We start from the raw sequence: 26,376 nt of genomic DNA on the forward strand, positions 1-26,376 counted from the left end.
CTATTAAGCTTTCCCCGAATGCAGAATACTGTACTGAGCACTAAGGAGAGTGCAAAACATCAGAGTTGGTAGACCGGTCCTTCCCAACAGTTAGCCTACAGTCCGGCTAATGGTGTGTGCTCAATAAAGACCACTGATGACCGGTGGATTGCTTCAAAGAAACATCTTCCCGAGGAGCCTTTCCAGTTTGTCTGGGACTTGGGCAACTGGGAATAAGGAGACATTCTCCTGGTGGCCCGACTCTTGGATGCAAATGCTGGAATGGTTTCCGGCAGTCTTACCTTGCTTGAGCCGTTCTCTGGAGCAACGCTGGGGCTTTCTAAAAATAATAATCATAATAATGATAATTGTGGTATTTGGGCGCTTACAGTGTGCCAGGCATTATACTAATTGCCGGGGTGGAGAGGTGGATGCAAGCAAGTCAGGTTTCAAACAATCCCTGTCTCCCATGGCGGGGGGGTGGGGGGGTCACAGACTTAATCCCCATTTCACAGATGAGGAAATTGAGGCCGAGTGAAGTGACTTGCCCAAGGTCACACAACACCTGCAGAGTTTCTGTTCTCGGCATTTCTGATAACCCGACACACACATGGTTTAATTTCTAGTTTGTTTGGCATGTTCCAAATCTTTATGGAGGTATTTTTAAAGGACCCAGTCTTTCATCCTCGGTCTTTTTGGGCCCCTTCTGCCAGAATTAGGGAGGCCCCAAATTTGGGGGAAGAAGCAGAGGGATCCTCATCTACTGTGTGATCTGGGCCAAGTCACTTCTCCGTGCCTTAGTTCCCTCATCTGTAAAAGGGGGATCATCGAGCCCTTTTGTGGAACACGGACTGTGGTCAATCTGATTAACTCGTGTCTCTCTCAGCTCTTGGCACAGTGTCTGGCACGTAGAAAATACTTAAATACCATAAACAAAATATTTTTTTAAAAATCCAGTATTCTGTCACAACCACCTTCACAGTGAAGACCACCTTGATTGCATCGCACAGCACATTCTACTACACAAGCACAGGCATGTGCTTGTATATTACAAGCCTCGGCGTGACCGAGCTAATGGGTCCTTTTGGATGTAGTAGTCGTCGTCTCTGTGCAAGTTGGGTCACGGTCAACCTGAGGCCTAGTCCACAGCGGGGCTTCTAAGTCACTGCCGTCGCTCCGGCTTCCTGTCGTGGCCCTGGGCCGCAGTGAGGGCGTGTCATTGGCTGTGACACTTAGGCTCTGCTCCCCGTTCCTCTGTCCCCTCTAGACGGTAAACTCCTTAAAGGCAGGCATCGGGCCTCCCGACTCAATTGGAGTGTGCTCTCCCCGGGGCTTAGAAAGGTGTTTTGCTTAGAATGAGAGCTCAATAAATGTCACTGATGGATGTTGCTTCTGCCCCATAACTTGGGAGCTGGTTAAATTAGGGAGGCAAACCTCCCTAACAGCAGCATCTCAGTATTAACCTGCTTTTTTCCCCAACAACAACAACACCACACACACACAAGAACACATATGCACGTAGACCTCCCCGTCCCAACCAAACACTCACTCAGAGTTGCACTTACATACATTTACAGGAGAAGCAGCGTAGCTCAGTGGAAAGAGCCTGGGCTTCGGAGTCAGAGGTCATGAGTTCGACTCCCGGCTCTGCCACCTGTCCGCTGTGTGACTGTGGGCGAGTCACTTCACTTCTCGGTGCCTCAGTTACCTCATCTGGAAAATGGGGATTAACCGTGAGCCTCCCGTGGGACGGCCTGATTCCCCTGTATCTCCCTCAGCGCTTAGGACGGTGCTCTGCACATAGTAAGCGCTTAACAAATACCAACATTATTCTACCTTCAGACATCCCCTCCCATCCTACACACCCACTCAGATGCTTACAAATACACACACACGCAGAGGAAGTTTGAGCTTCCGCAAGTGGATATAGACAGTGGAGAAGAAGGCTCGCTGAAGACCCCAGTTGAAATGAATTTAGGGCAGGCAGACAATGGAAGCCAAAGCCTCTGTGCTTGTTTCAGTACAGGCTTTGAGGAAGTGCCTCACTTTCAAGCCGGGTCCCACAGGAAGCGACTGGAGTCTTCGAAACGAATCCCGATTACACACCCAATCCGTGAACGCATTTTCAGGGCCCCGGAAAAATCAATTAAAACCTTGGCGGGATTGAAGTCATTTATTCAGGTAGAGAACTTTGCGGCACTTTGGTTGATTTGGGGCCCACGCCTTTCATTCCGATGGCCTCGGTCGCTTTCCGGATGAAGGAGCACAGGCGTGTGGAGCGACAGAAATAGCCGGCGACCCTTGGCCTGGGGCTTCGAACTGCAGGGCGAGTCGGGGAGAGGCCGCGTGGATTTCAGAAGGCAGACCGGGCCGAGCCCCTATCCTGCTAACGGTGAGTGCTTTGCAAATATTATTAGGTGCCAAGAGCCGTGCGAAGCCCTGGGGTAGATGCAACATAAGCAGATGTCCCTCTCTTCCAGGGTTCCCGTCTGCCCAGTCTGAGGCGGCACTGGTCGTCTTGGATTCATCGGGCCGATCCCCAGTCCGCTCCAGATTCAGCTCTGAGCGCCAATATGCATTCATTCCACTGTGTTTATTGAGTACTTACTGTTGGCAGAGCTCCATACCGAGCGCTTAGCACTGTTCTAAGCACTTAACAGAGTCCAGTCTTTCTTGCCATCCTCAGCTCCAACCAGAGGGCCCCACCGCAGATTGGAGACAGCACTTGGGTACATAGCAACTCGGGTAGAGAGGTACCAGGGGGGTTGGAGTGGGGTGGTGGGGAATTAAGGGAGGCCCCAGAGAAAGTTTCTAGCTTGGGGTCGAATTGCTTGGAATTCTGGGAACATGCTGAATGACTCCACTGCGTTCCGCCGTAAACCTGGGGTAACCAGCGTGGCTCAGCGGAAAGAGCCTGGGCTTCGGAGTCAGAGGTCATGAGCTCGATTCCCGTCTCTGCCACTTGTCAGCTGTGTGACTGTGGGCGAGTCACTTCACTTCTCTGTGCCTCAGTTACCTCATCTGTAAAATGGGGATTAACCGTGAGCCTCACGTGGGACAACCTGATTCCCCTGTATCTCCTCCAGCGCTTAGAACAGTGTTCTGCCCATAGTAAGCTCCTAACAAATACCAACATTATTATTATTAATCCTGGTGGTTCAACGTGTGAGCCGTGGACAGGACTCTCCTTGACCATCCTGGCTCTCTTGACCCAAGTTTCTCTTTCTGCCTCCCCAGTGCCCACTGCCGTGGCTTCTTTCCTTTCTCCACCTCACCCCCGGCCCCTCCACCACAGCTCATTCCCCGGGGTGGGACCCTGAGACTGTTAAATGGTTGAGAAGCAGTGGGGCCTACTGAAAAGACATCAGGCCCGGGAATCAGTAGATCCCCATTATAAAGCCAGCCCTGCAGCTGGAGAGTTCCCAGTACTCTACCAGTACTCTACCAGTCTCAACTATAGAAGGGAGATGTCAGCGGCGAGATAGATGAGATCGAGGTACAGTGAATATGTTTGCATCAGAAAGCGTGCGGGCTGGATTGTAGTAGGAAACTAATGAGGTGAGGTAGGAGGGAGCATTTGTACATTCCAAGCGCTTAGTACAGTGCTCTGCACATAGTAAGCGCTCAATAAATACTATAGAATGAATGAGTTTCTGTTTGAAAGTCCACTCCACCTTCCTGCCCTTCTCAGGGTCACACCTGGAGAGTGTCCAGTACTCGACCAGTCTCGACTATAGGAGGGAGAGTCAGGCAGAGGCCCATCCATTCCATTCCCAGCTTGGGCAGTGGCTAGCGAGTGGAAAGCCAACGGCTACAAGTCAAAACCCACCTGTACTGGGCAGGAGCGGCATGGGAGAGAGTCGAGGGTGATGACTCCACTTTACCGGGCGGAAGGAGGCAGTAGTAAACCGCTTGCGTATTTTTACCAAGAAAACTATGTGGATCCACTACCAGAGCAATTGCAGATGGAGGCGGGGCGTTCCGGAAGAGATGTGTCCGTGGCGACGCGACGGGTCGAGGACGACTCCGACACGGGACAAGGCAAGACCACCTTTCTGGCCCTCAGTTTCCTCATCTGTAAAATGGGGATTAATTATCTGCTCTCTCTCTTTTCCTCCTTACGCTGTGAGCCCTGTGTGTTTCAGGGACTCTGAACTGATTATCTGGATTCCTCCACAGAGCTGAGCACGTGATAAACGCTCAACAGCTACCGTGATTATTCTTCCGATTAAATGCACTTTCAAATCTCGATTACTCCGATTCCAGATTTAACACTCAAACCCCTTTAGTCGGTTTATCCGCGTCCTCGTCGATGGGAGAAAAGCGGGTATTTCAAAGAGGACCAATGTAACGAGAGCCCCCTTTTCTAGCCTGAGTTTAAGGTTCATTTTCTAAGACCGTCGTCTCTTTGCCTGGGAATTTTGTTCTCTCACGGCAAAGAGCCGTTCCATGCAGCAGCCTGTGCCGGTATCGATTTTTCTCTTTAGGTGGTAGCTGAGGGAGCGGGAAACCAGATGAACGAGCCCAGATATTTTGAGACTTTTGTGACCAGTCCCACAGGGTGCCGAGCGGAGAAGAACAGAAAAGAGCAAAAAGACTTTTTTGGGAGTTGATCGCCTGCTTCCGTTTCCACACCGATGAATGCCGCGCCGCTGTCACTCTGAGGATTAAGTGTTTCTCTCTCGGCTTCAAGGTGGGTCAGAAGAGGTTAGAAACTCCACAGAGGAAGAAAGACTGCCCCCCACCCCTTCTCCCTCGGACCACCAATCGACGGATCCTCTCGACATAGCTAAAATTTCTAACTTGGTGAAATAACTGTGGGAGAGTGAGTAAGAAAAGAAAACTTGCTCCGTTCCCACATTTCTTCCCTTTCTCTTGAAACGGGAGCCGGTCAACAATGATATTTTACTGAGCAGTTGGTGTAGGGCAAGGTAGCAAGAGGTTGGGATAGTACAGTGACTACCATCATCAGGGAACTTAAAATCTAGTAGATACGAGAGTAAATTACAGGTAAGGGGATGCGACCAAGTAGAAAACTATGTACATAACTACTGGGGTGGGAAGGGGACGGGGTGACTACTTAAGTGCTTAGCAGGTGAAGACTGGGTGATGTCTCAAGCGGAAAAATAATAGACTAAAGATTAGTCAGGAGAGGCTTCCTGGAAAAGATGCGGCTTTAGGAGGGATTTGAAGATGGGGAGAACCGTGGTCTGGCAGATGTGAAGGGAAAAGGCTGCCCGAAGGAAGGGCACGAGCAAGGAGTCAGTAGGGGCAATGAGTTGCCAATCAACCACTTGTGATTACTGAGTGCATGAGCCCTGAAATACTAATGCTAATAATTGCGATATTAAGAGCTTACTGTGTGCTAAGACCTGTACTAAGAGCTCGGTAGATACAAGATAATCAGGCCCTACATGGGGTTCACAGTCTAAGTAGGAGGAGGAGAAGTAATGAATCTCCATTTGTCATATGAAGGGACTGAAGTCACTTACCCAAGCTCACACAGCAGACTCATGACAGAGCTGGGATTAGAACCCAGGTCATAAGCCTCCCAGGTCTGGCCTCTTTCCACTAGGCCACAGTGTTTGTCACTTGGTAATTTAGTTCTTGGAAGTCTTAGAAGACTATCTTTGTCTTTAGAAGACAAAGATGGGGTTATCGCTCCCCTATCTGAAAGGGTTTGTAATCTAGAGCGGGAAAGAGATATTTATTGTAGCTTTTGACCTAGATTGGAAGCACTGCAAGAGGTAATGGGATATGAATTGATGATAATAAGCACTCTGGAAAGTTCCAGTATCGAAAAGATGAAGGGCTGAAGTGGAAAGTAGGTGGGTTATAGAGTGTTGTGGGGATTGTAGGCTCCAAGCTCCTTGAGGGCAGGTCTCGGCACCTACCAACTCTTTTGTATTGTATTCTACTTAGCGCTTCCTACAGTGTTCTGCACACGGTAAGCGCTCAATAAACACCATTCATTGAATGATCCCTGTTGGTATTGTACTTTCCCAACCCTGCACAAGGTAAATGTTGAATAAGTGCCACTGATTGATTGGCCCGAGATTAAGAAGTAAATCTTGGAAAGCCTCCTGGAGGAGATGTGATTTCAGAAAAGCACTGACAAATAGGTTGAAAGATCCACTGTGATCCAGCAGCGGGTGAGCCGTGTACTTCTTCGCACGGAAATTGAAGAACCCAGAGACAAAGTCGTCGTTGTTTGTTGACGTGTTAACGGAGAGGTCACAGGAGCGGGGGAAGAGTCTCCCTCCATCCATTGGCTGAATTCACTTTGCGTGTCCATCTCCCCCTCTGGACTGCAAGCAGGCTATGGGCAGGAAACATGATGACCAACTCCGTTATATTGTCCTCTCTCCCATGCTTAATACAGAACTCTGCGTCACAATAAGTGCTCAGTAAGTACCATTGATCAAATATGAGGAAGTCCACCCACTTTATAGTGTTTTGTCAATAAATACTTCAAGCCCCCGACAAAAAAAAACAAAAGCCCAAAACCTGATTCCATTTAGCCACCTGAAAACAATCGATTGTATTTATTGTGAGCTTACTGTGTATAGAACACTGTACTAAGCTCTTGGGAGAGTAAAATAGAACAGAGTTGGTAGACATAGCCCCTGCCTACAATGGGTTTACAGCCTAGAGGGGGAGGCAGACATTAATATAGATAAATGAATACCAAAATAAATTACGGCTATGTACGTAAGTGCTGCGCACTGAGGGAGGGATGAATAAAGGGAGCAAATGAGGAAGACACGGAAGGGAATAGGAGAAGAGGAAATGAGGGCTTAATCAGGGAAGGCTTTTTGGAGGGAATGGGCCGTGAAGTTGGGGAGAGTAATCGTATGTCGGATATGAAGAGGGGCGCATCGTGGCTTAATGGCAAGAGCGTGGGCTCGGGAGTCAGGGCGTGGGTTCTAATTCCCACTCCGCCACTTGTCTGCTGTGTGACCTTGGTCAAGGCACTTAACTTGTTTGCGCCTCAGTTTCCTCATCTGTAAAATGAGGATTAAGACTGTGAGGCTCACGTGGAACAACCTGATTAGCTTGTATATACCCCAGAGCTTGCAACAGTGCTCGGCACATAGTAAGCGCTTAACAAATCATATAATTGTCATTATTATTATTCCCAGACCAGAGACAGAACGTGGGAGAGAGATGGGTGGCGAGACGGACGAGATCAAGGTACAGTGAGTAGGTCGGCATTCGGGGAGCCAAGTGTGCGGGCTGGGTCGGAGGAGGAAATCGGGGAGGTGAGGTAGGAGTCGACTGAGCGTTTTAAAGAAATCCTCTGGAGGGAGAAGCCTAGTCCGTGGGAAGCTTCAGATGGTCCGAATGAGGTGCTGCGGTGGCCGATGACATCTGCTCCCTAAGCTTTCTTCAACTGGGACTTCACAGTGGGTCCATTTCACTGCAAATCACCTGTGTCAAGTGCTTCAATGTTGGCTAGTTTTACCTCGCACATCCCAAACTTGGTTACAAATTCCTTTTACAAGCCATTTAGCAATAACATAAGCTCCATTTGAGCCCCTTTTATGGCAGCTATAAGGTGTTATACATAATCTTCTTAGCGGCTTTGGCATGCCGTACCTTCTACGGGCAGAAGAATATTAAAATTTATATCCCCGTCGCTTTCCGGGAAAAAAAGACATGCTACCCCTCCAAATCGAAGGTGTTTTATTGACAAATAAGATAGTTGTCTTAGTTACTGTGGGTCAATTAAAGAAGTACTAATCGCTCCCAATCAATCATTAAAAGGTGATTAAAAGGGGAAGAAGAAACCCAAGATTAAAAGCCACAGACCGGACACCGATCGAGAAGCAAATTCGAATGGAAATCAAACAGGAGCCGTGCTTGGCCGTGGGTTCCGTTTTAACAGTTCCCCGGGGATTAGCGGTTTGCGGTGATCTCCTCTGAGCTCCCGTTAGGTGCAGTGACCTGTACTGAGATCATGGGATTCTCCAACTCTAAAATCCTAGTGAAATGAAATCTCCTTCAGAAAGCCTTCTCAGATTAAGCTCTCATCCCCGCACCCCGTTTTCCCTCCCCGCTGCCTCTCCCTTACAATTAATTGAGAAGCAGCATGGCCCAGTGGATAGTACACAGGCTTGAGAGTCAAAAGGACTTGGATTTTAATCCTAGCTCTGCCACTTGTCTGCTGTGTGACCTGGGGCAAGTCACTTCTCTGTTCCACAGTTCCTTCATCTGTAGAATTGGGATTGAGAGTGTGAGCCCCTTGTGGGACAGCGACTGTGTCCAACTCGATCAGCTTGTATCTATCCCGGTGTTTAGTACAGTGACTGGTACATAGTAATCACTTAACTGATACCATGAAAAAAAAATTAGCCCCACCCTCTAGGCGCTTTCGTAATCTCCCCCATAGCACTCGAGGCTTTATCCCAATTCCCTGTTGCTCCCCTGAACTGTAATTTATACTAATGCCGGGCTCCCACATTAGGCTGTAAGATTCTTGAGGGCAGGGATCGTGTCTACCGCTGTATTGTACCAACCTAAATGCTTTGTCCACCGCTCAAAGTAAGCGCTCCGTGACTGTCATTGATTGATTGATTGGAAAGTCCTTTGGGCTGAGGTCGGATGTTATTTAGACCCACTGTGCAGAGTTTCCCCCTGGGAAGGCCAAGCGGGTGGGAGACTGCTTTCCCTCTGGGATAATTCCCCATCTTGGGCGTCCAGCTAATCTCCCCACCTACTATAATGAGGAATCGATCCTAGATCTTCCAAAACGCAAAATCAGAAGCCGCTCCCCCTCCACCCCCCGACCCGCAGAGCTCTCGATCTTACCGGCTATTTATGAAGACAGAACGGGGTCTCCATCTCTCTGTCGTCCATCTGTACCCTTTACGCGCTCTTTTTTCACAGCCCTTATATCCGTATCCATAATCTGTAGTAATATAGATCTCCCTCATTAGACTGTAATCTCCCTGTGGGAAGGGAACATGTCTATGAATTCTATTGTATTGGGTTCTCCCAAGCACTTAGTACAGAGCTCTGAACACAGTAAGTGCTCACAAAAATACCAGTGTTTTTTTGATTCATGCCTAACAATCTGCCACCCTGCAATGCACAACCTTCCCACACCTATCCTCAACCACACTGTTGGTGGGCTGGGGAGATGATAAAAAGTGGCTATGAAATAGGCGAAGTTGAATTCTCAAGAGAAGTAGCATGGCCTAGTGGAACAAAGACTGGGAGCCAGAGGACCTGGATTCTAATCTGTGTTCTGCTCCGTGTCTGCTAAGTGACATTGATCAAGTCACTTACCTTCTGTGTGAGACCCAGAGATGTGGAGTGACTTGCCCAAGGTCACACACAGCAGTCAGGTGGCGGGGGCCAGGATTAGAACTCAGGTCCTTCTGACTGCCAGGCTCGTGCTCCATCCACTAGGTCCTGCTGCTCTGATTGATCGGTGGCCTCTGCTCTCTCTCTCTCTCTCTCTCTCTCGAATCCACCCAGACCAACACTTTCCCCCCAGCTGGTGGGCAGGGGCTGGGGTGTGGATCACCTGTACTGACTCAGTTATCTCCCCCTCTATGCTGGAAGCTTATCGCTGGCAGGGAATGTGTCTGCTAATTCTATTTTATTGGACCCTTTCAGGTGCTTCGTACAGTGCTCTGCATTTAGTAAACTCTCAATAAATAGCGTTGATTGATTCCATGAGGCCATAAGCCCCTTGACTGTCTCTCCTCATTCTATTGTAGTCATTAGGATATTTGTTAATTGCTTACTACGTACCAAGCTCTGTCCTAAGCACTGGGGGAGATGCAAGTTAATCAGGTCGGTCACGGTCCCTGCCCCCCAGAGTGCTTATGGTATAAGAGGGAGGGAGAGCAGATGTTTTAACCCCATTTTACAGATGACACAGCAGAGGACCTGAGAAGGCCAAGGTCAGACAGGAGGCAAGCGGCAAAGGTGGGATTAGAACCCAGGGCCTCTGATCTCAGGCCCATGCCCAACTCCCTGGGCCAAGTCAGCAAATAGTGATTGATTTTTTTTTTACTATTAAAGTGAAAAGAAAAGGAATACCAGGGTGTAGTTGGGGAAATCCAGGTGGACTCTGGAAATGGACAAAGATGAGTTTTGGGGGCGGTGTAGGGGACGCAGCCAAGGTCTTCTCTAAGAGAGGTTGGGAGGGGCCAAGCCGTCCGTGATGTGGTCACGTTGAAAGGGGCGAGCAGATATTTTGGATTAGAGGGGGCTCTTTTGCTGTTGTAAAGTTTGGGGAAGGTGGAGGTGGAGCAAGGCAGAAGGGTGAAGCTGCCTATTGGCTCATCTCACTGGTTCCGGCACGTAGAGATCCCACTTCGGCTCGAGCCACATGGGTGGCATTGGCAACGTGAGGGCGGGCATGGAGTTGACCGGCCACCTTGTGTTTGAAATTTAATGCGTCGTTCCAGACTAGCACCCTGGAAGGTAATCTTCTTTGTGCTAATGGCAACGTCTCCGCCCAACAACCCTACAGGAGCCGCTCTTTCCTGCGGAATTGAACCCTGGAATGAACAGATGCAGGGAAACGCAAAGAACCCGGGAAGGGGGAGGTAGATTATTTCTGGGGACTATAACCATTTAAAAGCTATCGAGATGCAAAGAAAATGACTCAGAGTTGTTTTTCAATGAACTGCTCAAATGGGTTTTCCTGCAGCTATTCCGAGTCGTTCAATTTCACGTCCCTTTAAAAAATTTTCTGACATATCGGCCTTATTGCAATCATGGTAATATATAAATGTCAGAAGGGAGATCTTCAGTCTAATGATGCCATGAGAGTTATAGCGCACGGGCGTTTTGCATTTTCTGATTAAGTCAATAAGTGTATTTCTATGTAAGCAATTTTCCTGACAGAAACTCAATAATTGCTTGTTTAACCTGGAATTCACACGTAGGAGAGGCCCTAAGCTTCCGGCTGGCCTGTGGAGACTCAGCGAGGAGGACCGTGCCGGGAGACCTTTCCCTAAAGTAGAGAAACGGTCAGGTGGCCACTACGGTCCACATATGGCCGCTCCAAAAGACTCGTGGCGCACGCGTCCGTGACGGAGGTTGCCCTCGGCTCATGGAGGGGCTCAAGCGGTCCCCGCCCCACCCCAGGCCTTGGTGTGTCTTTTCGTGCCCCAACTTGCCCCCGCCCGAAGATGAGGAGAGCCCTTCCTCTGCTCAGTAGGTCTATTGATTGTATTCATTGAGTGCTTACTATATGCAGAACACTGTGCTGAGCTCTTGGAAGAGTGCAATATAACAGAGTTGGTAGACCACGTTCCCTGCCCACAGGGAGCACAAGGTCTAGAGGGAGAGGTGGACATGAATTACAGAAGTGAGCTAATGTGAAACTGAACTGGGCATCTATCGCTCTGTCTAGACAGTCGGCTAAATTCAAAGGGAAATTCACTCAGTAGTATTTATTGAGCGCTTCCTATGTGCAGAGCACTGTACTAAGCGCTTGGAATGTACAAATCGGTAGCAGATGGAGACAGTCCCTGCCCTTTGACGGGCTTACGGTCTAATCGGGGGAGACGGACAGACGAGAACGATGGCAATAAATAGAATCAAGGGAAATCTGTGAAGGGCTTAAGTCCATAAGAGGAAAGAAAATCTAGAAGTGTGTTCTGTGCTCAGTCCAGGTATTAAGGAGTGGCTGTTCACAGTCAGTCATTGACACGATCATATTCATTGAATGCTTATTGTGTGCTTATGCTAGAGAGGACGGTGGAGTTTGTAGAGACAACTGATGCCTTTAAGGGACTCACAGGCTAGACTGGGAGACAGGCATGAAAATAAACTCTAGAAAGAGGAACGAACTATCAAGTTATATATATATATAAGGGCTTTGGGGCTCGAAGTGGTGTGCATATAGAAGTATTTAGTGGTTATGGTCCCAAGTGCCTAGGCTACGCAGAAGGGAGAGAGAATAGGGTGGGGAGATAGGTGAATCTGAGAGGCCTTCTTGGAGGAGCTATGATTTTAGTCTGGTTTAGATAATGGGGAGACTGGATGTCTGTAGGAAAAGTGGGAAGGAGCTCCAGGACAGAGAGAGAACTTGAGCAAGATATTCTATTTCACAGGATCTCAATCGGTTTATGTGTCCTTTCATTTTTTTCTGATGCTAGTACTTACGTGCTTACCGTGTATCAGGCATTTTACTAAGTGCTGGAGTAGATATAAGCTAATCAGGTTGGTCACAGTCCACGTCCCACATGGAGTGCCCAGCTTTAAACCCCGTTTTACAGATGAGGTAACTGAGGACCGGAAGAGTGAAGTGACTTGCCCAAAGTCACACGGCATTTAAGTGATGCAAATGGGATTAGAACCCAGTTTTCGCCCCGTTATTGTTCCTTCCTGTCAGTCTCAGAAGGTTCTGATGTGGTTTTATATTTGTTCGCTAATGCATAAGTGAAAGAGAAGTGTGAGGGCAGAGATAAAGGTGGGAGGAGAGAAAAATGGAGAGCAGAAGGAGAGAGGAAGGTGGCGTGAGAGTGTGTGTGAAAGAGAAGTGGGAGAAATGGAAAGTGAGAGCGCCGTCTTTTATTTCCAAACATACAGCCCCAGATGGAGAGGCCCTGTTTGACTTTAGAAGGCATGTTTGGGCTTTGGTCCACAAGTCAAGCCATTTCCTTTCTCTTTAGATATCATCTGGATTCAAGAAACATCCGTCTCATGTTGTTCTGAGACCGTATTACCTTGCCACCGTCAGTGGTCTGGACAAAGTACGTACTTGGGGATTGCTCATCTCAACAGAAGGGATGACAGGCCTCAGGCCATTCGTCAGTTTGGGTGTTTTGTGTGAGTCGTCGTCGTCTTCTGCAGCGGAAGCCGCATCGGGGGAGAGAGGCTTTTTATGTGAGGATGGATGTAAGGCTAGATAGATGGACAATAATGATAATGATTGTTTTTATGGTATTTATTGCTTGCTGACTACGTGCCAAACACTGTACTAAGTGCTGGAGTCGATACAAGATAATCAGGCCAGACACAATCCCTGTTCCACATGGGGCTCCTAGTCTGAATATGAGGGAGAAGTATTTTATCCCCTTTTTACAGATGAGGAAACTGAGAAGTAAAGTCTTTGCCCAGTGACACGCAGTAGACATGTGGCAGAGTCAGGATTCTGGATGGATGGGTGGAATCCCCCCTCAGTGCTTGGAATATAGTAAACACTTAACAAATATGACAGTTGTTTTTATTACTAGCAACAGAGCAGGCTCAGTCCAGTCAGTTCCCGAGCCGTGTTGCACTGGATACAATGCAACACGTATTGCATTGTACCTCTTCTCCTCCCTCCTCCCCCCTCAACTCCCCCCTTTCCCTCGGCTCCTCCACCCTCCCATCCCCTCCCCTCAGCACTGTACTCGTCCGCTCAACTGTATATATCTTCGTTACCCTATTTATTTTGTCAGAGATGTACATCACTTGTCAGCTGTGTGACTGTGGGCAAGTCACTTAACTTCTCTGTGCCTCAGTTCCCTCATCTGTAAAATGGGGATTAAGACTGTGAGCCCCACGTGGGACAACCTGATTCCCCTGTGTTTACCCCAGCGCTTAGAACAGTGCTCTGCACATAGTAAGCGCTTAACAAATACCAACATTATTATTATTACATCACCTTGATTCTATTTATTTGCTATTGTTTAAATGAGATGTTCTTCCCCTCGATCCTATTTATTGCTATTGTTCTTGTCTGTCCGTCTCCCCCGATTAGACCGTAAGCCCGTCAAAGGGCAGGGACTGTCTCTATCTCTTACCGATTTGTACATTCCAAGCGTATAGTACAGTGCTCTGCACATAGTAAGTGCTCAGTAAATACTATTGAATGAATGAATACAATCTATTTGATTTCTACTCATGAGCGGTACTTCGGATCAAAATGCTGCGTGGGACCGAGGCAGCTATTTAATACTAATAATAACGATGGTACTTGTTAAGCACTTAGTCTGTGCCAAGCACTCTTCTAAACATTGGGGTAGATGCAAGATAATCAGGTCGTCCCACTTAGGGCTCACAGTCATAATCCCCAATTTACAGATGAGGGAACTGAGGCAGCTATTTAATAGTAATAATAATGATGGAACTTGTTAAGCACTTACTACGTGCCAAGCACTCTTCTAAACATTGGGGTAGATGCACGATAATCAAGTTGTCCCACTTGCGGCTCTAATCCCCAATTTACAGATGAGGGAACTGAGGCACAGAGGAGTGAAGTGACTTGCCCAAGGTCATACAGCGGACTAGTAGAGGAACTGGGATTAGAACCCACTTCCTCTGATTCCCAAGTCAAGCCACTAAGTCATGCTGCTTCTGTGGTCACCATTCAATAGCATTTATTGAGCGCTCACTCTGTGCAGAGCACTGTACTAAGCGCTCGAAATGTACAGTCGGCAACAAGCAGAAGGGTGGACCACGCCTGTGTCGTAGGACAGAGAATAGTAGAAACTCCAGATGCGGGAGGCTAGCAGTGCTTCTTCCATTCATTTCCATCCTTTCTGTTCATAGGTTTCCTTCTAAGCCACAACTTTTCACGGTGGGCGTGGGGACGGAAAGGGGGCAGAGATGTATTTGAGGGGAATGAGCTTTGGACAGTGACAGAGGGAGAAAGGGCCAGAAAGCCACCATTTTGGGGCTCCTCAGCTCCAAATGGAACCTCTCGGGCATTATCAGAAATCTGGGTTGATTGAGACTGGACGTTTCGGGCAAAGAGCTGGGAGGCGCTCTCTCCCTCTGGCTCCCCTAGAGCGGGCCCCTTTCTCGATCCCTCTTCTATGGTCTCGTGGCTTTGTCGAGAGCAAGGCACTCTGTGGAAACGCTTCCATTTCCGTCAGAATGGGCCAAAAATGGGAGAAGTTATCATGCAATACAGGGGTAGGGAGGGATTAGAGCACCTTCCCAAACCCTCCATCCAGGAGGAGGTGACCCAGGTCTTGGGAATGTTCAACCTGGATGAAACCAGGACATTCACCAACCAGAAGAGGTCGAACCCCAGGAGGAAATTCACAGTGGCCCCGGCACTTTGCGGGAGGGGCCTGAGGAGAGGTTGGGAAAGTCAACCTCCCGAGAGGAGCAGAGGATTCGGAGACACCGTCGCCCCCAACACGTTTCCTCTGACTTTTCCCTCCCTCCCGCCCACCCACCGCCACTGGATTTCAGTGAGCGACAGTCTATTTCCCATATTAAAAAATCGACTGAGGAATGCCGGGTTTTAAAAATGTTTAGGGAATAATCCGTTTTCTCCAAATGAAGAAAAACACACTTCTTAAGGGAATAAAGTACACCCATCTCTGCCCTCTACGTTCTGTACGATCGAGAACAATGCTGAAATCCGCTACTTTAATAAATGTCTCAGTCATTAACCCCGGAAACTTGCAGTTTACCCATTTTTTTCCAGAAACATCAAATAAAATGAGGGTGGAAGGACCTCTGTGACCTTGGCTCATTTGACCCGAGAGTCCAGCAAATATGAAATCCTCCTCCTGGAGCAGGCTTTTAAAAAAAAAAAAAAAACGTTTCAGGAGTGAGAATATGGCTCGGATTCCTGAGTCTCACAACCCAGTGGTTTTAGGCTCCCGGCCATAAACGTTGTCATAGAGCAGAGCTCATTTCGGCACAAAAACACTCTACCATTCTCCCCAGACTTGTATATAAATACCGAAAATCCATACCGGCATGATAAAGAAATGCATTATGCTTCCTCGTTAGAGCCTTTACACAAAACCGCAGTCTAATATTACACCGGGGAGCCGTGAGATTGTTTGAGCCCCTCTCCGTTATCCTACACCAAAACCCACCGAGCACACACGCTCCGTCCACACATAAAAATGTTCGACAATGATGAATCGATCTGCAGCTGAAATTTAAAGCCCCCATAAATTAGGCAGCTACTAATTATAACGGCCGTGCCTCAAATGCATATGCAAATTGATGTGCCCAGCGCTCGGCAGAAATGGATTTTGGATAGCCAACATCTTGTGTTTCTCAGACCCCGAAAAATCGTAAAGCAGCAGACAAAGGATTGAGATACCGTTTTTCAGAGTCTTCAGAACGGGCCACGGTAAACTCAAGCAGAGATGGATTTTGACACTCTGGGGGGAGGGCACCACCCATCTCTCATTTACCACTAAAAACACCCGGTTCCGCTCTAGAGCAGGTTTTCATTACAGGATTTGGAGTTGAGCCGATGGAAGAATTTGGGACTGTGAGTTTCCCGTAAAAGAAGGTTCTTCAAGAACCCAGCGTCTGAGTCATAGGAGAGCTCCCCGGGTGTCATAGATCATGGGAACGGCTCCCTTTTATGGAAAACAAAGTACACTAGACCGGTGCCCTGGTGACCTCGGGTGCTATCTGGGTTGGCGCTGGAAGCTGAAAATATTGGCAATGTTTTGGGCAGGTTCCCAGATCACGGGAGGATGCTAAAGCAGACCAAAAAAAAAAAAAAGGTCAGGTCAGTTGGGCACACCGTACCCTCAACGAATGCCTTTTCTCAACCCGATGGATCAATCAATGACATATATGGAGGTTCTACTGGGTGCAGAGCACTGTACTGAGTATTTGGAGGAGTGCGATCTAATTGCCAGCCACTATCTCTGCCTTTTGCAGAACTCGGTGGAAAGACCACGGGCATGGGAGTCAGAGGTCATGGGTTCTTATCCCGGCTCTGCCATTGTCAGCTGTGTGACTTTGGGCTATCACTGAACTTCTCTTTGCCTCAGTTGCCTCATCTGTAAAATGGGGATTGAGACTGAGCCCACATGAGACAACCTGATTACCTTGAATCCTCCTCAGGGCTTAGAACATTGCTTGGCACATAGTAAGCACCTAACAAATGCCATCATTATTAAAGTAGTGTGCAGTTTAAAAGAGGAGCAGATCTGAAGTCAAGAAAAGCAACGTCTTTCTTAAAGGTTTATAGACTGTCTTTCCTTCTCATGGAAAAGAAGGTGTCTATTCTAATGTTTTGGTTTTTTTAATGGTATTGGTTAAAGGCTTGGTATGTGTCAAGCACCGCTCTAAATGCTGGGGTAGGTAAAAATGTGTCTGAATGGTTACAGTCCCTGTCCCACATAGGGTTCACAGTCGAGACAATTATCTGGGTATTTCTGGTCTGAGTGTTCTATGCTGTTTGTTTTTATCAATCACTTGGTCTTCTTAATGTCCCCCGCATGTTTCCAGCGCTGAGTTATTGTGTATAGAGAACAGAGAGGTGAAGAGATGGCTCGTTATAAATGCTATTTTTTTTGGTGATGATATCATTCAATCAGCGGTATTTATGAGTGCATATTGGGTGCAGAACATTATTCTTGTCTTGGCACCCTACCAAGTGCTTGATGATGATATCATTATCATTGGAGAGCCTAGAAGCCAAAGGTCTAGAGTATATTTTTGTTACTATTTTTCTTTCTTTTATGTTTTTCTAATTGAAGCAACAGGGCCTGGTGGATTGAGCACAGGTCTGGAAGTCAGAAGGACCTGGGTTCTAATCCTGGCTCTGCTTGGAGTGGCCAAGTCACTTCACCTCTCTGTGTTTGTTACCTCATCTGTAAAATGGACATTAAGTCTGTGAGACCTCAGGGACTGTGACCAACCTGATTTCCTTCCCGATTTCCCCACTATTGGGAGCAGTGCTTGACACGTAATAAGTGTTTAACAAATACAATAATTGTTATTACGTAGAAAGTGCTTAACAAATACTGTTTTTTCAAAAAAGGAATGGGCAGCCCTAGAACGGGTTTGAAAGATCAGTCAGTTAATCAGTGTTATTTACTTAGCACCTACTGTGTGCAGAGTATTGTACTAAAGTCTTGGGAGGGTACAAGAGAGCAAAGGGACGTGGTCCCCTCCCTCGAACTGTCCATGTCCTGTATGCAAAGCAGTGTTCTAACCCCTTGGAAGAGTACGATCAAGTAATGGTAATAACTGTAGTATTTGTAAAGCGTTTACTATGTGCCAGGCACTTCTCTAAACGCTGGGTTGGATACGAGTAAATCAGGTTGGGCACAGTGAGTGTCCCACGTGGGGCTCACAGTCTCAATCCCATTTTACAGATGAGGTAACTGAGGCACAGAGAAGTGAAATGATTTGCTCAAGGTCACAAAGCAGACAAGTGGGAGAGCAGGGATTAGCACTGAAGACCTTCCGACTCCCAGGCCTATGCTCTATCCACATCCCTGCCCTCAAAGAGCTTATTGTCTACTGTTTTTTGTTTTTGTTTGATTTTTTTTGGTTTGTTTTTCATCGTATTTGTTTAAGGGCTGACTATGTGCTACGCCTTGTATTAAAGGCTAGGATAGATTATAATAATGATACTAATAATAATGTTGGTATTTGTTAAGCGCTTACTGCATGCAGAGAGAGCACTGTTCTAAGCGCTGGAGTAGATACAGGGGAATGAGTTTGTCCCACGTGAGACTCACAGTCTTCCTCCCCATTTTACAGATGAGGGAAGTGAGGCACAGAGAAGTGAAGTGACTTGCCCACAGTCACACAGCTGACAAGGGGTAGAGTCGGGATAAACATATTTAATAGATAAAATTTAATCAACTTGGACACAGTCCCTATTCCATCTGGGGCTCAGAGTCTTAATCCTCATTTATAGATGAGGTAACTGAGGCACAGAGAAGTTAAGCGACGTCCCCAAAGACGGAAAGCAGACAAGTGGCAGAGCTCGGTTTAGAACACAGGTCTTTCCGACTCATAGGCCTGTGCTTTATCCTTCAGGCAAAAGCAGTTTATTAAGTGCATGGGAGAGTACAGTAGAGTAAGCAGACACAATCCCTGTTCTCCAGGAGTTTAAAATCTCCTCGATTGTGCAAAACAGTGTACTGAGCACTTAGGAGTGTGCAATATAGCTGACAAAATCCTTGTCTTCAAGGAACGTACAGTCTAGGAGGTAGGGAGGCCTTCTGAACCACAGATTTAAGGCGGGTCAGGCAAGCAGTTCACTGTTCTGTGCCCCTGTTTCCTTATCCGTAAAATGGTTGCTCTTCTCCTTCCAACTTCGCCTCTGAGCCCCATGCAGGATCGGGACTGTGTCTGACATGATTATGTTGAATCTAGGCCAGTACCTAGCACAGTGTTTGACACAGAGTAGGTGCTTAACAGATGATTAACAAATTATTATTATTATCTTTAGGAGAGGGGGAATCTTCAGCAGGGAAGATGAGGACTTCAGTTTTGAGCATTGAGAGAGAAAGACTGGAAGATTTGAAGACAGGGCCAGTGACGTACTTGGGAGTTGTGTGCATAGAAGAGGTCGCTGAAAGGGCGGGACAGGAAGTGGTCCCGAACGAACGAGTGTATAGACGACATCTCCAGTGATGTTACTAAAAATATTTTGGGAGCTCATGGGGAAGGCCGGGAAACTAATGGCAACCCAAAAAGGCAGATTTGGGATCTCGGTTTTAATATTTCAGTGAAAGAAGCAGTGTGGTCTAGTGGATAGAGCACGGGCCTGAGAGTCAGAAGGACCGGGATTCTAATCCGGGCTTCGCCACATGTCTACCGCGTGACCTTGGGCAAATCACTTAACTTCTCTGCACCCCTGTGAGCCCTATGTGGGACAGGGCCTGTGTCCAACCTGATTAACTATCTACCCCTGTGCTTAGTAAAGTTCCTGGCACATAGTATTTGCTTAACAAATAACAAACCAAAGTACAAGGCCGTACGTCTACTTCTCTTCATTCCTTTGGTCCTTCATCTTAGCTCCTCCTCCACCCACCCGGTTTGCCTAGGTCAAGGAGAAGATTGTAAATGCAGTCTTTGGCCAAGCACCGTTGTATGATTCTTTCAACTGACGCTGGTCACTCTGGTTTCCACCTGGGCTTTTTTCCCCCCTCAACTCAAACGTGGGTGTCTCGATTCGCATCCGTCTGTGCCGAGATGCTTGGCTTGGTAGAGGGGTGTTGATTAAGGACGGCTTGGGGGCTGACAGGATTTGAACAGCCAAAACGTAAGACCAAGGGAGAAGGTTTTGTCCTAATAGAGCAGCGGTGTTGTCCGCTGGTCGAACCCACAGTGGGTTGGGAAGGGTCAGTGAAGTCATAAAGCTTTCCATATTTTTCTATTTATATTGATGTCTGTTTACTTGTTCTGATGTCCCCCCTTCTAGACCATAAGCCCACTGTGGCCATGCTGAAATGTATTTTCCAAGTGAAGCTCTGTGTACAGTAAGAGCTCAGTGATAACGATTGAGTGAAAGGTTGGGGTTTTTTTAATTGTACTTTTGCAGCACTTATGTGCCAGGCACTGTAGAAATCGCTGGGGTAGGTACAAGATAATCCAGTTGGACTCTATCTCTGTCCCACAAGGGGCTCACGGTCTAAGGCGAGGAAGAATTGATCCCCATTTTACAGATGAGGTAACTGAGCCATGGAGACATTAAGAGACTGGCCCGAGGTCACACAGAAAGCAAGCGGTGGAGCCGGGATTAGAACCCATATCTTCTGACTCCCAGGGCTGGCCTCTCTCTGTTTAGCTTCACTGCTTCCCTATAAATAAATCCACCCAGTCTCCCATACCACACTGTCAGCATATTGGAATATTCCAAGGAATTTTGCCAAGTGATACATCAGGGAACTGTGAGCCTGGAAACCCATGTTCTCATCCCCCCCTCTGCCATTGGCCTGATGTGTGACCTCGGATGAGTCATTTCACCTCTCTGAGCCTCCGTTTCCTGTGAGCCCCATGTGGGAGAGGGACCGTATTTATCTTAAGAATAATTGTGGAAATTAAGGGCTTACTGTGTGCCAGGCACTGTACTAAGCGCTGAGGTGGATACAAAGCAAATCTGGCTAGACATAGTCCCAGTCCCACGTGTGGCTCGCAATCTTAATCCCCATTTTAAAAATGAGGGAACTGAGGCACAGTGAAATGGAGTGACTTACCCAAGGTCCCACAGCAGGCAAGTGGCAGAGTTAGGACTCAGGTCCCTCTGACTAGCAAGCCCGTACTCTAATCACTAGGCCACTCTTCTCTTGAGTAGTATGTATTTTGTACATACTCCCATGGTTATCACAGAGTAAGTGCTTAATAACTATTATATTCCAAAAAATAAAAATAAAGACAGACCCCAGTGAATTAAATAGTCCCAGCATACCTATCTGGGACTAATTTATTCTGAGACAAGCTTCCCAGAGGTGTAAATGACTAATCATTTCAAGTTCTAGAATCACAAATCTGTGTACAAGACAATGCAAGGGGGGCATGCTTTTCTTCTTATCTAATTAGCACTTTTTTTTTTTTAACCATCTCTTCACGAGTAAATAATTGATGCCACCACATCAGACACAATCCTCAAAAACGGATGGCAACAACTATCTATTATTGATCGAAATGGTCTTCAAAGATATTTGATCTGATTGGCCTTTTCAGTGCAACTTGGGAAAGGGACACTTCCGATTCTTGGGGAATTAAAATGGACTTTGTTTTCTTTAAATCATACTCTCCTATCACCGCGGCACAGGTCGCCTCTCTAGTGGCGGAAACATACTTTACGATCTAGTTCTCCCTCTTTAGATAATAATTAAAATAGTCATGATTTGGATAAAAATTGTGGTCACTGGTAAATTTTTTCTACGTACAAAGCACTGGTGTAGATAGAAGATGATCAGGTAGGACACAGGCCCTGTCCCATGTGGGGCCCACAGCCTTAGAGGGAAGAAGAACAGGGATTGAATCCACTTTTTACAGACGGAGAAAGAGATTAGACTCTAAAGGTCATACCGGCTAGTGTGGGATCCACAGTTCCGGTCACCCGGTGCTCCCAAAAAGGTTATCTCTTGCTGTGTCATCCTCATTGATATCCCAAGTTCCTGGTACTGTTTTGGCAGTGAGCATTGATTTTGGGCTTAGCATGGTACTGAGCCCTGGTGAGAGAACCACATTAGCCTGAAGCATGTTCAAGCCCTGCTTAAATTTTCCCCTGCAGCACATGACTTATCTGTGTAAGTTTTACCTGCAGGCTTTCCCTTGCAGCACCTGTGTGCTTCAATCTATCAGTCAGTATTTCCTGAGCGCAGAGCACTGAGCTAAGCTCTTGGGAGAGTTCAGCGTTACCGAGCTGGGAGACGTTTTCCCTGTCCACGATGAGTTTGTGGTCTCACCATTTCTCTCCAGCCTCCCGAGGTACAAGTCGTTATCCCGTCAATTCCCTGAGAAAAGCATCATCGTCCTGTGGGAAGAACACAGGCCTGGGGGACGAGGAGATTGAGATTCTAGCTCCAACTCTGCCCCTCGACTCCTGGGTGACCTTGGGTAAGTCATTCACCTTTTATGCACCTCAGTTTCTTTACCCGAAATTTCTTTACCCGTTCTCCCTCACCCTCAGGCAGGAAGCCCCCCCCCATGAGACAGAGACAGTGTCCAATTTGCTTGTATTGCGTCTGTCCCAGAACTTAGGACCGTGACTGGCACGTGGGAAAAGCGCTTACAACATCCACCGTTATTATTGCTGATTATTAGAATTAGGTTCGAATAATGTCATCTCAGCCCCAATCCACTTTGCCTGCATTGAGGTTGGACAAGCTTTTTTATCCTGGGGGTGTCAAAACTGGTCTCTGGGGAGAGGAGATCTAGGTTTAAGAGTAGCCACGAACCACACCACCCCCCTAGAAAAAAACCTATGGGGAGCGGCTGGCAGGAAAGCCGACGTATCTGTGAAGCCGAAATGTTGACGTCGTCACGGTTATTTTGCCTGGAAAACTTGTACTTTCCACAGAAATGTAGGACACTTAATTAGCATTCTCCGGCGTGTCTCGCGTGTTCTTCATTAGCTAACTTTCAATTGTCCGTGTCAAGCCTGTCTTTGTGGTAAAGGTCTCTGTCAGCTGTGAAATCCACTTAAAATAATTAGCATTCCGTGGGAATTAGAAGGAGGCCTGAAAACTGGAGATAAAGCCAGCGATACGGAATCCGGCTCAGAGAGGAAGTACCCATCGTACATTAGATGCCTTTTTTTAAGTGGATTCCGTCCAGCGTTTACCATACGTCAAGCACTGCTCTAAGCTCTGAGGAAGGTAGAAGTTGAACAGGTGGGACACAGTCCTGTTCCACACGGGGCTCAGAGTCACCTAAGAGGGACTTTAATTAATCCCCATCATACGTCTGAGGAAACTGAGACTCAGCGAAGTGACTTTCCCAAGGTCACACAGCAGGCAAAAGGCAAAGCCAGGTTCATAACCCAGGCCTGTGCTTTATCCACAAGGCTGGGCTGCTTCGCCAGCAGCTCTCTGTTGAAGGGAATTTGGTTTGCCTTCCAACCTCCCATATGAGTCTTAGGTGCTGGGGAGTGGCCAAAACAATTTCATAGCTCTTCCTGAGGGCGGTTGGATCGCCATTGTCTGGTGAACCTGAAGCCCCCCCCTTCATTTCCTCCACGGCACGTCCCTCCCTTGTCGCCTTCGTGATAACTTTGCTCCATCGGCCGAATCGACGGATTATCGAGAGCGTGTAGAGCGCTGTATTTAAGCACCTGAAATGCACGGGAATGAGATGTCTTTCCATTGGCATCTCGAGAGGGGAAACGAACCTTGCTCCGCCCCCGATGCTGGAAATTCACGGGAACGGATTTCCTCCTCGGTATTTTCTTATCCTATTGTTAGCTGGGAAATTCCAACACATTTCTGAGCCAAGCAGCGATGATAGCCGATTTGCTCGTGATGTATGTGTTATGACACGGACAGTCTGGGCAGAGAAACCCACAAGCAAAGGAACGTATTTGTGGATCCGCGTGGTCGCAAGTCACGCTTCCGGTCTATGCTCAGAGCGGAGGCCAAGAGTGGCAGAGGAGTCTTGGGCCAGCTGAGAGTCGTACAAGCCTCGAGGGGTTTCGGGCTTGCGTGAGGGTGCTCGGACCCTGTTTATCCCCGAGTCCCTCGATTGCCCTGCCCAACTTTCCAAGTCCATCAGATCATCAGAGGGTCAGCTGATCAATAAACGAATCATTCGGCCGTTTACAGAAGCGGCAGAGCGTAGCGGATAGAGCCCGTTCCTGGGATCTGGAAGAATCTGGGTTCTAATCCCTGCCCCGTCACTTGTATGCTGTGTGACCTTGGGCAAGACATGTTATTTCCATGTGCCTCAGTTCCCTCATCTGTAAAATGGGGAGTAAGACTGTGAGCCCCAAGTGGGACAACCTGATTACCTTGTATTTACCCCAGTGCTTCGAACGGTGCTTGGCACATGGTGAGCGCTTAACAAATGCCATCGTCATTACAACTGTTATTCTAGAAGGAGAGCGGAGTATGTGACTTGTCCAGATGTGGAGGTGTCAGGGCAGGTTCTGAAGCAAGGCACCCCCCCCTTCTCCACTGACCCCCGAAAAAGACCAGCTGTACTGATTGTTGATGATGACTTCTCCGAGCCCTCCGAAACTGCCCAGAAGTGTCGATGACCGTCTTACCACTAAAAGATGATGGGAACTTAGACGTTCAGTCCATGTTTCCCCACTCTTGAAGAACTTCCGGTGGTTGCCCATCCACCTCCACATCAAACAGAAACTCCTCGCCATTGGCTTTCAAGCTCTCAATCATCTTGGCCCCCTCCTTCCTCAACTAGCTGCTCTCCTACTAGGACCTCGCCAACACGGTATGTTCCTCTTCTGCCACCCTACCGACTTTACCTCGGTCTCGTCTATCTTGCCTCCGACCTCCTGCCCACATCCTGTCTCTGGCCTGGAACGTCCTCTTTCTTCATATTCCACAGACAGTGAGTGTCCCCACCTTCAAAGCCTTATTGAAGCCAGATCTCCTCTAACAGGCCATTCCTAAGTCCTCATTTCCTCTTCTCCCACTCCCTTCTATGTTTCCCTGATTTTCTCCCCTTTTTCACAGCCACCCTCCGATTCTCAAGCCCCGCCATACTTATGTCCATATCTGTAAATCGTTTAGTTACATTATTGTCTGTCTCTCCCCTCTAGATTGTGAACGTGTTGTGGGTAGGGAATGTGTCTGTGGTATTTTGATATTGTACTCCTTCAAGTGCTCAGTACACCTCTCTGCACATAGTAAGTGCTCAGTAAATGCGATTGATTGATTAGATCCATCCATACCTTTGCACGTACACAAACACCCCAACACACCCACGATCACATCCCAACCCCCGCACTTCCACCCCCGCCGCCAAACTACCCTACGCGCCCATCCACAGGTACACGCGCATCCCCATACAACACCCATCCCCAAAAAGCACCTGTCCCCGTACACATTCCCGTCCACAAACACACAACCACACCCATCTTTACCCCCATGCACCCACCCACCCACACACACCCAAGCACCAACAGACCCCCATTCCCATGCACCCCCCCCCCATAAACAAAGACACACAGAAATCCACCCTCACACCTCCATCCGCATACACCCGTCACGATCGTACACCCACACACATACATCCCAAAACACAACCCTACTCTCCCAGGCCCATCCACTCTACCTTCCTACAGTCACCCAACCTCTCCCCTACTTACCCTTTCCCTCTCCCAGGAGAAATCACAAAAAGGTATCCCTGTTAGAAGACTTTTCACTCTGGATGTGGTTATGTGGCATGACTGTTAGGCTCACAGTGGTTAAACCTACATGCACCTCTGCCTGAGAAACACAACATCTGTGTAAATCCTTCCCTCCTCAACTCCCCTGGCTCCCTCCGACCCCCAGTCTAAGACTGGCCGTATCCCCCTCAGATTCGGGAGACTAATTACTGTTTCTGATTGATCTCCACAAAGGGCCTGTCGACTCTCTAACCGCAAGGTCCCACGCTCCCAGCCTCCTCCCTCAGCCAGTCTCACCGCCAAATGGAGCATGCAGAGGATGCTGGTTCCTACGGCTGACCTTCACGTTCTGCTCCGTCCTCGGGTCGGGAGGGGCAGTACCGGTCGGGGTTGTGGATTTGGACGTGAACGTGGCACCTGCATTACCCCGTGAACCCCTAAGGACCTCGAGTCGGCGCTTTGTGAGTGAGCGATTCCGTGATTCATTTCTCCTCTCTCTCGATTGTATTCTCCATCCCCCACCTCAGCACTTAAACACCAACTACTGTAAGTATTGACTTTTTATCGATATTTTTAGCAACTTTACTATTTAGCACTATCAGGAGCTTAATACAGTGATCTCCACATCAATCGGTTGCAATTATCGAGTCATCGCCGTGTGCAGAACACTGAATGAAGCACTTGGGAGAGTACAGTATAACAAAGTTGGTAGACACATTCCCTCCCCAAAGCAAACTTACAACCTAGGGAAACGCACATATTAAGCGCTCGATAAATACCACTGGTGATGAAGCATTAACTCGTCCACGTGCCCATTTTCCTTTCTCTTCTGCTTTCTGTAAATGATTTTGTCTGCGTTCCTCACTAGACTCTAAATAATAATAATGGTGTTTAATAAACACTTTGTGTCA

The sequence above is a fragment of the Ornithorhynchus anatinus genome, chromosome 6 (assembly GCF_004115215.2).
Source record: "Ornithorhynchus anatinus isolate Pmale09 chromosome 6, mOrnAna1.pri.v4, whole genome shotgun sequence".
Classification (NCBI taxonomy): Eukaryota; Metazoa; Chordata; class Mammalia; order Monotremata; family Ornithorhynchidae; genus Ornithorhynchus; species Ornithorhynchus anatinus.